A 12,620-nucleotide genomic window follows, 5' to 3' on the forward strand; every position below is an offset into this window, starting at 1 on the left:
GAGAACGATACGGCCAACCCCCAACCCTCTAGGCCCTAGGGGGGGCTGGGGGCATGCTGCCCCGAAAGAAAATTTCTTACATTTGAAAGTTAAAAGCATCAATCTAGTGCACTTTGAGAGCAAAATTAAGAGGCTATATCAATGTATAAAACCTCTCCCCACTCTGCCCCTGATTGGCTGTGAGGTTTAGCCATTAGAAGTGACGATTGGTTCCAGAGCCAGTTGTAAAGTTGCGAAGCACGGGTAAAATGCTGTGTTGGCCGAACTGAATACCAAACTGATTTTGACGTGGTTTGCTTTGCTGCAAAGGTCATACATGTAGCTATGATACAGGACATGGTTATTCTTTTCACAAAATACAACCAATAGTATGGTAATGTTAAATCTTACTTAACAATAATCCCCCGAGCCCTGTTTGCGATTGTTCGCCGATTTGAAAATCAGTTCGGTATTCAGTTCGGTATGACAGCTCATTGCCCCAGCCAAACAGATTACACTGAGTGGAGCGGTTGCCCGTTCCAAGATGGCGGACCCACGGCTCGTCAGTGCCAGTAGCGGTCGATGCGGCGTCTACTCTTTATTATGTCTATGGGTGTAGCTCCATAGACCTCCATTCATTCTGCACTTGCCCGTTAGCGCCCTCATATTTACATTTACATTTTACATTTAGTCATTTAGCAGACGCTCTTATCCAGAGCGACTTACACTAAGTACAGGGACATTCTCCCCGAGGCAAGTAGGGTTAAGTGCCTTGCCCAAGGACACAACGTCATTTGGCCGGGAATCGAACTGGCAACCTTCAGATTACTAGCCCGACTCCCTCACCACTCAGCCACCTGACTCCTATGGAACTAGAGTGGAACTGCAAACAGTTCAGAAGCCGGATGTTTCCCGAGAGTGGCAGTTCTCCCCATATTGGACATTTAGGTGGTGGACCGAAGCTCAAAATCGTGCATTTGAGCGATCCCTGGCGATGGAGGAGCTGGATTTTTCTGTATCGCTTTTAAACTTTTCTACAACCCTTAAAAAAATTGTTGGCATGTCCAATTCTTGCACATTTTTCAAGGAACAAACATTTTGTTTCTTTATCGACACAGGCATGTTTTACGGACAACTATGGTCCGCATCCAATCAGAGCTCACATACTTGACACCTTCATAAAACCCACCAATCGCATACCCCGATATTCAAGGCGAGGCAAGTAGGAAGTAAACCAACCTAAACCCAAGGGTTTAGGTTGGTTGAGAGGCAGTTCTATGGGTGTATGTGAAGCCCTCTGTGACATGCTTGCGTGTAAAAAGGGCTATACAAATACATTTTGATTTGATTAAACATTCACATGTGCATTTTGGTGAGCCAGTATACTGTCAGTGGGTGACTGGGCTTCAAATGCATGGGTAAAAGTAAACCAAATGGGTAATTCAGGTATTCTGTAAATAAGCATAGCAAAATTCGACTTGAACAAGCATATTTGTTATATTATTCCGCTGCCATTAGTCAGTTGAGTGATAATAAAATGTGCAGAACATTGTTCAAATAAATGTACAGTACAGTATTGTTTTAAGTGTGTTGTACTTTGTGTGTTGTCTAAACATATAATAATGACATTAATAAATTATGTACATAATTATAATTATTATAATTAGCCTAGAGGTATACCACATCAGTGATACTTATATTGACATCTCTGCAGACTTGGGAAGTTGGAAAACAAACCTCATTAGCATAATACCCGCATGTGCACAATTAATTTTATTGCTAGCAGTGTATTCAAGGCCACATGTAAATCAGTGTAGCAATCATGGAATGGTGTATGCATGTAGGTAGCAAACCAACAGATGTTATCTACCCATTTAGTGAAGCAAGTGGGTCCAAATTTGTTCAGTGTGCATTAGAATGGCAAGATCTTAACAGCAAGGAAAGCATTCTAGCACAAAAAGCAGTGGAAAGATTTGATTTAAATTCAGCACCTCAGCACAACATGCTAGGTAATGTTGGATTTCACAGGGAGTGCTACAGTAACTTCATCAACACTACCAATATATCTAGAGCACACAAGAGGATAGAAAAGGCAGCTGTGGAGAAGGTTTTCCAAACAGAAGGTGTGTATGAAATTCAGTATTTTTTATGGCAAGATGTACAATGGAGTCAGTGTATACAAATAACTTACAGAATCAGTTTTGCTGTTACAATCTATGTGCACCATACATTTTATTAGAAAATGAGTTGACATACATTGCATGCTTAATAAGGGACAGGAGGGTTAGGGCAGAGGATGGGAAGGACAAAGATGGCTTGTAGCAGGACAGAGAACGTAGTCTTGATTAAACAAATCGTATACATAACCTTGCCACTAGTCAACCACACAACTGAACACGTTCAATTCATTGGAAGTACATTATGTGAATATATTATTATTAATAATAAGTAAATATTTAGTTCAAGAAATGGATCTAATCTAAAAGAACTACTCTCTTTCCTTCTGTTTTGTCTTGCAATACAAAGAGGTACAAGCCCTAAAAGATCCTTTACCTGAGGAATCACCAACAACAACAATTCGAGCCCTATGCTCAAGCCTTATTGGAGTTGGTGTATCAAAGCGAGCTAGCCATCTGCTCCCATTAAACTGCATTATATGCAAAAGGGAAAAATACAAAACAGAAATTTAGCAGAAAGACACTAAAGGAAAAATGTATAGTGTGTGAAACACTCATAGCTGGCAAGCTGCTACTTGCTGCTGAGAGGAGGATGGATGAAAACCTCTTACTGCATATCCGTGGCAGGGATCTGGTTGCTTCAGAGGCAAGGTACCACTTAAGTTGCTTCATTTACATTTACATTTAGTCATTTAGCAGATTCTCTTATCCAGAGCGACTTACAGTAAGTACAGGGACATTCCCCCGAGGCAAGTAGGGTGAAGTGCCTAGCCCAAGGACACAATGTAATTTGACACGGCCGGAAATCGAACAAGCAACCTTCTGATTACTAGCCCAATTTTCTAACCGCTCAGCCACCTAACTCCCTGAACTACACAAGATGCTTCAGGGACTACACAAGATGCATCTCCACAAAAACAGAGGATAAACATTCCGATAACCTTTATGAAGCTGGATACCAACATTTCTCTGAAACAATAGTAAAACAAAGGTTGCTGAGGAACAGGGAAATATTAAGGTTGTCCAAGCTCAATGTCCTGTTTAAAAAAAGTTGTTAAAGAAACAGTTGGAGTTGACATCGCTTCTTAAAAATCATTTAATTTGAAGGTCAGACTTCAGAAATCATACCCATTTCTGCGATTTCAAAAAACATCGACTTGTACATTTGTTTATGTGGAGGATCTTACTGCAGCAGAAGTTGTACACGATGCAGCAGCATCTTCATCTGAAGAAATCAGTGAGACAGAAGACTTAATTGACACAAATCACAGAATCACCACACGAGAATGATACTCGTCTTTTGTATCATGCATCAATAATGCTCAATGAAATTATAAAAAAACAATGTCGTACAAGTAAAAAAATGTCATGGCCTCCCACAGCACAATACTTCACACTGGAGGCTGCCAATAACCTTGTGCCAAATGAACTTTTCAATTTCATTGCATGGACAGCTGGCATCACAAATGAGCCCACTTCAGAGGGCAAGCAAACGTGGATGGTGAAGACTCCAGAAAGATAGTGTCAACTTGCCAGGACTTGATCAGCCTTGCAACAAGGGGAAGGTGGATAATGCCAAAGCATTGTTCCTTAGCCATGGCAGTTAGACACATGACAGGATCTGCAAAGCTGATAGGTCTGTTAAATGGCCTTGGACACTGTTCCTCTAAAGGCCGCAGTATGCTTCTCCGACTCCGTTAACGGATAGACTTTGATTTACATGTACTGTTTAGCTGAAATATGAATTGTAAAAACTTACAGCAATGGCGGTCAAAGGATTCTGTTTGTCCTGTTTATCACGGCAACCCCGACGCAAGCGGTTCTTAATACTGACCAATCACAGCCAAGGGGGTATCCGTAACTATCCGAAATTACGACGGATAGTTATAAAATTCAGGAGGTGCACATCGAGCTCTCCGGGGCTCTCCGAGGGCTCTCGGAGCGCTCGGAGAGAGCGTTCCCCGTAGAGGAGGGCGTTCCCATGTGTCCAAAAAACGGACACATATATCGGCCTTAACTCCCAAGTTCTGGAACATGACACAGGTCTTGCTGAAATGCAAATAGAAAGAGGTGACACCTACATCCCCCCCAAACATAATTGCAAAAGTTCCAGCAACAATTGTTTTGGACAATAACGACTTTGGTGAAGAAACTCTGTCTGGAAAGGGTACAACCCACAACACGAATGGAATTATAATTCAAAGAATGATTTCCTCGGATGTGCCTACCTCTGACACTGTATCTCTACAGAGAACAAGAAAGAGCTCTCTTAGGCCACCTCCACTGAATCTTGTACCCTACACAAGAGGGAAAAGGTCAGGCCCACAACCATTTGGATCAAATGTAGAACTGGGCCAAGAGAAGTACACACATGCACAAGACACTGGACGAGGTTTAGATTGTGCTTACTTCTTCATGAAAATCTCAAATCCATGGAAGTGTCCTACCAGGTTGGACCGGTTACAACACCCTGCTTCAGAGAGGTCTGATTCCACCACCTTCCAGTGTGGGATATCTTCCTGTCATTGATTCCAGTCCAACAGACCTAAACACAGTCCACACAATACTTCACCGCTCAACAGAAATAGCTGACAAGTTGGAGCTAAGTGAGGTTGTACTGGTGATGGACCAAGCAATATATGGCAAAGCTCAGTAAATACGTTGGCAAAACAATTTCTACCAAGACAGAATTGTTTTGAGAATGGGAGAGTTTCACACAGCAATGGCATACCTGTCATGTATTGGGAAGCGCTTTGCCGATGCTGGCCTTCAAGATGTCCTCATTGAATCTGAGGTTGTTGCAGCAGGATCTATGGAGGGAGTAATGTCTGGCCATCACTATAACAGGAGCATACGCTCTGTTAAGTTAATGTGTGAGGCACTCCAGAGACTTCGCTGGCAGGCATACTTTGTCACACTTACAAAAGAAGGTCATGAAGAGGCTTTACAGACCATAGACATCATGCAAGCAAGACTCCCTGGAGAAGAGTTTGAACTGGTGGCAAGGTCTGACACCTTCCTGAAATTGAAGACAGGATATGAGAACTTCATCAAAGTCAACAAAAACAACAAGACATTCCACTTTTGGAGCTCTTACATCTCTATGACAGAAACCTTATTGCTGTTCATCAGGGGAACAAGAGAGGCTAACTGGATTTTACATCTATCCAGTGTCCACTGTATGCTCCCATGGGTTTTCTCATATGATAAGGTCATCTATGCAAGATACCGCTCTTCATACTGGCTGGAGATGAACAGTCTGGAGGACACACAACCTGTCATACACCAACAGGTACAATCTGGGGATTTTGTTGTTCAGAGACAGCAGGAGTATGAGTTTGCAAACACTGCCCTTGATCAAGTCATAGAGCAAACAGCAAACAGAGACTCCAAAACCAAAGGAGGACTGACTGGATTCTCCTTAAACAAAGGTGCAGTTCATAGATGGACACTCACCCAGCATGAGAGCTGCGATCACAATGGAGTGTAAAGACATGGCCGGTCAGAACGCAACATCACTCCAACGCAGTGAGCTGCATGAATCAAGAAAAGAAAAAGATGAAAAGGATATTCAAAACATCATGTCAACAATCAATTGTATGATAAACCAAACCCATTTGACCAGACCTTGGAGGGAGAAGCACTATACCACATAACATCAGGTAAACTAGCTTCAGACGCATTTGTCATCGATCTTTTTGAGGCTGAAGAGAGAAGAGACAATGCCTTTGTAGAGTTTGTCCAAAAAAAGGCTACAGAGTGATTCCAGAGGATTCCACAACCCCAGGGTTTTTCCTGGGTCAAAATGGGTCTTCGGTACTCCAAAAAAAAAAAAACAAACAGTGTTACCGTGTCACCTTATTAGCAGACATCTATGTATTTTTTACTATTTCATAAATAATGGAGGCTATGCTGGAGGAAATCATTTTGCTTCGACTTTAGATTAAAATAGATAGGCTAATAGATTGACAATAGTTAAAGACCCATGGTTCTATCATGTATGGTTCAAATATTATCAAGGTTTACCTCTTTACATATGCAAACTACTGAAATGTATATCAATAGAATCTAGAACTAACCAGTGGTCAGAAATGGAACACACAAATTATGAAATTCAAGTTTATCTAACTATCTAACCGCCAACTGATGAAGTCAGGATTCCGCAGGTTGATAATTGGGTGCTAGCTTAGAAGCAAGCTATTGTTCGCGCACATGAAAGTTGCGTCTTGATCAGACAAGAAGACACACTTGATCTTTCTATCAACGCGATTACTATTGATCAAAACAGAATGAGGGTTCGGCTGATTCAAATGAATGGTCGTTAACAGGCTTCTGCATAACTAGATAACGACCCATTCATTTGAAACAGGTGTGTTGGAGCAGGGAAACATCTAAAACATGCAGGACAGGGGGTACTTGAGGACCAGGGTTGAGAACCACTGTTCTAATCAATGTATTTATTCCCAGGTGTTTTGCAATTTCCTTTTTATTTTCTTTGTGCCTACACTATATATTATCATTCCAGGTTAAGAATAGCCTACCAATGGAGGCTGGGTTGGAAATCGTTAAATATCCTGTAAAGTCAATTCCATGATTTGCTTCTCAGTACATTATATACGTGTGAAATTAGTTTCTGAAAGCATGTGCAAAGCGCAAATGTGGAGTTAGACCGTAGAACAGTTTCTCTTCCGTTTTCAGATCAGGTTTTAATGGGTGGGGCCAAAAAGTTACCCATCTACGTCATTTCGACCCATCTACGTCAGATCACTGAATTGCTCCTCCTGCTGTACTGTTATTGTAGCCTACATCAGCTAGCTAGCCAGCTTCAGGATGTCTTCCTCCACCTGCAACTGCATCTTCCCTGGATTTTCCCCCTTAATTTCCCTATTGATGAGGAAAGGAAAAATAGGTGGATTGATTTTGTGAAGAGCCACGCTGATGGAAAGCTTCGGATAAACTCCAACAGCAGTGACCATTTCACGGCGGATAGTTTTAACATGGACCAGAGACAGACGGGGGTTCGTGGACACACGGCTCTTGCAGCGCTGAGCCGTACCGAGCATCGCCCTCCCGGCCGTTCCTCCTCCGGTCGCACCTGGACCATCCACCGCCGCCAGCAGTTCATCACTCAGTTCTGTGTGCTTCTTATAAATTATACTAGATAACTTTTCCAGAGGTATCTCTGCTATGAGTTAGTGGTACTGGTACTACTTGGTGTAGAATGATGGTATTTTGGTGAAATGGTAGCTAATGTGCTAGAAGTAGCCTAGTTGGAGAGCTCACTGTCCGCTGTCTCTAGTGTCAATTTTTACTGTTACAGCTCAGGGGAACATTTCATTTATATGCATCTGTATGTTTCACTCATTGAACAAATAAATTCTAATTCTATACGGTTTTGTTCGGCTTGACGTCGTCCATTATCTGGGTCGTAGGTAGGCAGCGAGGGGCGGAGCTTCAGCTCCTTAAGGCGACACGCCCCCCCAGTCTCAAGCAGAGAAGACTGCTGATTTTCTCACGATTTCAAAGCCTAATTTAACATACTTGTCAGTGTTTTTTTTCCATTCGAATTTGGATGGGTAGTTAATAACACATTATTCTGTGGTGTGGTGAACTTAAACCTCGTTTTCAATTCCACTTTACAGGATCTTTAATCAAACTTTTGTCAGCATTTTGAGTGGAAATTTCATTTGCATTTGTACAGCTGTATTCGTGCACGTCGGGCTGTCCCTCGCAGCGGAACGACAGTTTTCTGGCCGCTCTGTACATTCGCGCACCTCACCGTTGCGTATTGATCAGACAAGACACGCTTATCAACTCGATTACTATTGATCAAAACAGAACGAGGGTTCAGCTGTAACCTACTTGAAACATACTATTGAGAACATATTCGCTGACATGCATTGCACGCGTGATGAACCCAGTTTCACAGCTTCTTTTTTTTATCGCAGACTTTTTTTGCCTTAGGCGCTCGAGATTTGTCATAGGCGCTCGGGAAAACGGCTTGGGCGCGCGCCTACATTTTCTCTATGCAGGAAAAACCCTGGACCCTATCAAAAAACAGAATCTTAAGACTTTTAAGGACACAGCAAGAAAGACAATAACAAAGGTTAAAGGTCCGGAAATAACTTTAAGAGCAGACCGAGACCTATTTGCTCGACTGATTGTTGTTGGCGCAGTCAGGAAAATAGACATCAGCGAAATTCTTGTACATAGTTTAGGTCCCTTACCTGCATCCCTTGCGAACTTTGATGGCTCACTGGTAAAAACCAGCAAGGCAAAGCTCATGCACCCCCTGGAGGCATCAATTAGTCCACAAGCAATAGTGAGGAAAGTTCCAGATGGGTCAACATGGATTTGGGATGCCATGGCTCTAATTCAAACCCTGAAACCCCAACCAACTTTTGCATTATTTGCAGACTATGTTCTTCGGCATATTGTCAATGTAGCCGAATCAAGCAATTCAAAAGTGGTGCATTTTTTCCCAGACACCTACAAAACACTGAGCATCAAGAATGCAGAGCGAGGTTGTCATGGTGTCAATGGCTCACAAGTCTCTAAAATATATTCTGATGACCAGAAGTCCCCAAAGCAGTGGTCAAAGTTTTTGACATGTGGAGAGAATAAAGAAAATCTGTTACAGTTCTTTTTTGAGAGATGGTGCAAGTCAGGGAGGAATCGGATCAAGGATCTCACCGACTGATTGTAGGACATGGAGAAGAGTATCATGCTTTACGGATGAATGGAACAGACCTGGAGTTCTCAGCAATGACAGGACTGTTTACAATACAGGAAGAAGCAGACACACGACTTGTTACATTGTGCACATGCAGCACATTACAGTAGACATATAGTCATCAAAAGTGTTGACACAGATGTCTTTGTGCTTGCACTTGCCTTTGTGAAGGAGGTTGGGGTTCCTCTGTACTTCAACTCTGGAAGAGGAGGCAACACCCACATTGTTGATGTGGGTTCAGCTGTTGCAAAGCCACTTAGGTGACAGGTTTGTGAGGCTCTAATTGGTCTTCACTGCTTCTCTGGTTGTGACACTGTAAGTGCACTACATGGCATCGGGAAAGTAAGAGCTGTGAAAACACATGTCAAGTAATGAACATTGCTCAACATTTAGGAAATTGGGAATGGCTTTCACCCTGACACCAGAAGTGTATGAGGAGGTGGAGGTCTTTACCTGTGATCTGTATAATCAGAAGGAATGCAGAGATGTTAATAAAGCAAGAGCTCAGATTTTCAAATCAGGGAAGTGCTCAGCGAGAGAACTGCCACCTAACAAAGACTCCGTATACAGGCACATTCAGCGTGACAATTATCAGGCGGCCATTCATAAAAGGAGCCTCGAAAGACAGCCAGACATTCCGCCACCTATAAACCATGGCTGGAAGATAGGAGACTTCTTTGAACTGGACTGTATGACATTACCTCCAGCACCAGAAAGCAATCTGGAGCTTTTTCACTGCTCTTGCAAGAAAACACACTGTGTGCAAGGAAGATGCACATGCAAGCAACAGGAACTACCATGTACAGACATGTGCCTTTGTGTAAACTGCGAAAATTGTGCATCTGTTTAAATCAGGGCACATTGTGCAAATTCACCAACCCATCTCCTACCACCTCAGTCTCCCATCTTCAGCCAGTTATGTCTCCCATCTCGTTAGCTCAGTCCCATCTTCAGTCAGCTAAGTTCCCCATCTCCAGCCAGCTCAGTCTCTCATCTCCAGCCAGCTCAGGGTCTCTTCACCAGCCAGCTCAGTATACAGTATCTCAACAAGAGGTAGACACAAGACAGCTTACACTCGCCAACTGGAACACATTATATCATCAGATGGTAAAAAAACAACCTCTAACTCAAATGTTGTGTGTTACTTTTGACAGTTTTTTTATGGATCACAAAAAGAAGAAAGAAAATAAGGAAGAAAATAAGGTAAAATATAGCTGCAAGCAGCAATGTGGTGGCCAAGCAGGTCAGATAAACCAGAAGAAACTTTCGACATCTAGCGACTGCGGTGTACCTGGCTTCCTTTGCAGTGGCTTATAGTCTCGCTAAACAGAGAATCAGAGACATGACAAGCTTGTCAGCTTTGGCTGGATTTGAACCTCTGACGTTGACGTTGCCAGGACACCAATTTATCCTAGTGAGCTATTCTCAGTGCTGGAAATCAGATTTCAGTGACTGCGTAAAAATATAAGGAATTTTTCCTGGGGCAAGCGGTTGTCAGATTTGTCCCAAGTTTAAACAGATGTAATTCAGTTCTATTTTGACATGTCAAGGTCAGGTCAGGGAGTCAGATGGCTGAGCGGTGAGGGAGTCGGGCTAGTAATCTGAAGGTTGCCAGTTCGATTCCCGGCCATGTCAATTGACATTGTGTCCTTGGGAAAGGCACTTCACCCTACTTGCTTCGGAGGGAATGTCCCTGTACTTACTTTAAGTCGCTCTGGATAAGAGCGTCTGCTAAATGACTAAATGTAAAATGTAAATGTCAAGGTGATTGTGGTCTGAAGATACTCTGTGCCAAATTAGGTGAATATTTGGTATTCACCAAAAACGTTTTATTCATTCATTCAAAATGGCGGCCACATCAATTCAGCTGTATGACTATGTTTAGCCTGTGTTCTGCTCTTCTCTCTCACCAACCGTCTCTGGAGGAGGGGATCCCTCTCTGAATGGCTCCTCCCAAGGTTTCTTCCATTTTTTTCTCCTGTTGAGAGTTTTTTGGGAGTTTTTCCTTGTCTTCCTTGAGGGTTTAGGTTGGTTGAGGGGCAGTTCTATGGGCATATGTGAAGCCCTCTGTGACATGCTTGCGTGTAAAAAGGGCTATACAAATACATTTGATTTAATTTGATTTTATGGTGGCTTGGTTGACGACTTTGATTGGCTGTTCCAGTCAAAAGTTTTAGATAATCAAAAAACATGTGATGTCTTTTGTGAGGCTTGGTCTGAAGATGATCTGTGCCAAATTTGGTGAAGATTGGACAAACCTTATAGGAGAGGTAGCGAAAAAACGTTATATTCAAAATGGCGGCCACATCAATTCAGCCACATCAATTTGATTGGCTGTAACTAACAAACGGTTGCGAAAATCAAAGCTCCAGGGGATAACTTTTGTGAGGCTTGGTCTGAAGATCATCTGTGGCCATTTTGAAAAAGATTCGACAAGAATTGTAGGAGGAGTAAAAAAACGCTTTTCCTTAACATACAAAATGGCGGAGAATATATATAACTGGGTATGACGTCATAATTGGACTCGTCTTGATCCAGGGAATACAACAATACCTCATTTTGGAAAATGAGGCATATGGTTCAAAAGTAACGTGTGTAAACACACCTTCAACTTTGACCCATTGGTGGCGCTAGATGGTTGGAATGGGAGACATGAAACTTGGTGAAATTGATGAGGGGACTGGTCCCAAAGAGTGTGCCAAGTTTCACAACTTCTGACAATAAGGTTCTAGGGGCTGCCATAGACTCCCATGGCAGATGTATAATAATAATAATAAATATAGCTGCAAGCAGCAACGTAGGGGCCAAGCAGTCCAGAGCAGGACATGGCCTCCATAGCACTTGTGCAACAATTAAGTCACAACAACCTGTTGCACTCATGCAACACACCAAGATGGGTTGAAATATATGTTTGCGTTCAAGAGTACTGAGAGTTCAAAGTTATTTTTCTGGTATAACACTGCAGGCCTCCTCTGCTCCTCATGGGAACGATGGAACCCAAGTTTGGTGACAATCGCGCAAATGGTTGCTGAGATATGCTCTTGCGCCTCGTTTGGCGGCTTTGCCACCGCTTTTGATCGTCTCTACCGAACAAACGTTTTTGAAAATTGAAAATTCATCTGATTGCTTTTGTGAAACTGGGTCTAAAGATCATCTTTGCCAAATTTGGTAAACATTGGATACAAATTGGGGCGTGCAAAAGGTTTTTACACTTTTCCATGAGATCCAAAATGGCGGCCACGTCCATTCGAATGTTATGAAAAGTTATTAATAGTCAGGCTTGATATCTCACAAGACATCAACAGACAAAGAAATTACTTTATTAAGGTAAACACTTCAACAGTTATTAGCCAAAACACGTTTATGCTTCCAGCCACGCCCCCTTTTAGTCACATGACACAATCTTTGGAGGACATCTTTAGAATAAAGTTCCGAGTAGGCGTAACAACTTTGGTGTCACTGCCTCAAAGAACTGCTGAGATATGGTTTCACTTCCTGTTTGGCGGCTTTTCTGCAGATTTTGATTGGCTGTACCGGAAAAACGGTTGTGAGGATCAAAATTATTTTCGATAACTTTTGTGGGGCTTGGTCTGAAGATCATATCTGGTAATTTTGAAGAAGATTTGACAAAATTTCTAGGAGGAGTAGGCTTTCAAAGGTTTTTGATAAAACCGGAAATAGCGGAAAATCTATAAACCGGAAATTGACGCCATGGTGTGCATTGAATTCGG

The sequence above is a fragment of the Osmerus mordax genome, chromosome 2, assembly GCF_038355195.1.
Source record: "Osmerus mordax isolate fOsmMor3 chromosome 2, fOsmMor3.pri, whole genome shotgun sequence".
NCBI classification, from domain to species: Eukaryota; Metazoa; Chordata; class Actinopteri; order Osmeriformes; family Osmeridae; genus Osmerus; species Osmerus mordax.